The sequence below is a fragment of the Nanorana parkeri genome, unplaced genomic scaffold (assembly GCF_000935625.1).
Source record: "Nanorana parkeri isolate BGI_ZX_2015 unplaced genomic scaffold, ASM93562v1 scaffold1455, whole genome shotgun sequence".
NCBI classification, from domain to species: domain Eukaryota; kingdom Metazoa; phylum Chordata; class Amphibia; order Anura; family Dicroglossidae; genus Nanorana; species Nanorana parkeri.
In genome coordinates, this window is record NW_017307723.1 from 153,256 (window position 1) to 153,530 (window position 275).

Consider the following 275-nt stretch of genomic DNA (forward strand, 5'->3'; position numbering starts at 1 on the left):
CCAGCCCCATCCTCCCTGCCTCAGCTAGCGAAAAGTGTAGGGACCCCTCTGACAGGAGGAAAGGGGAAATCTTCCAATGGGGACATCTATTTTGGTGACATAAGAGTGGTTTTCCCTCACTGTGGAGAGATTTTCTCTCACTTCCTGTAGTTTTACTAGAACAGGAAGTGAATGATAAACACCCTAATGGAAAACGCTACATTTCTCAACAATGGAGGATTGGGGAATTTAAAATCTCCCCAATGGAAAACATTGGAAAACACAAGAAAAAGCCA

General features: G+C 44.0%; 1 protein-coding gene across 1 annotated transcript in view; it reads left to right on the forward strand.

Annotated features, from left to right (window-relative positions):
• Positions 1-275, forward strand: part of ACSL5 (acyl-CoA synthetase long-chain family member 5) — a 43,881-nt gene that overhangs the window by 29,379 nt on the left and 14,227 nt on the right. The window lies entirely within an intron of this gene.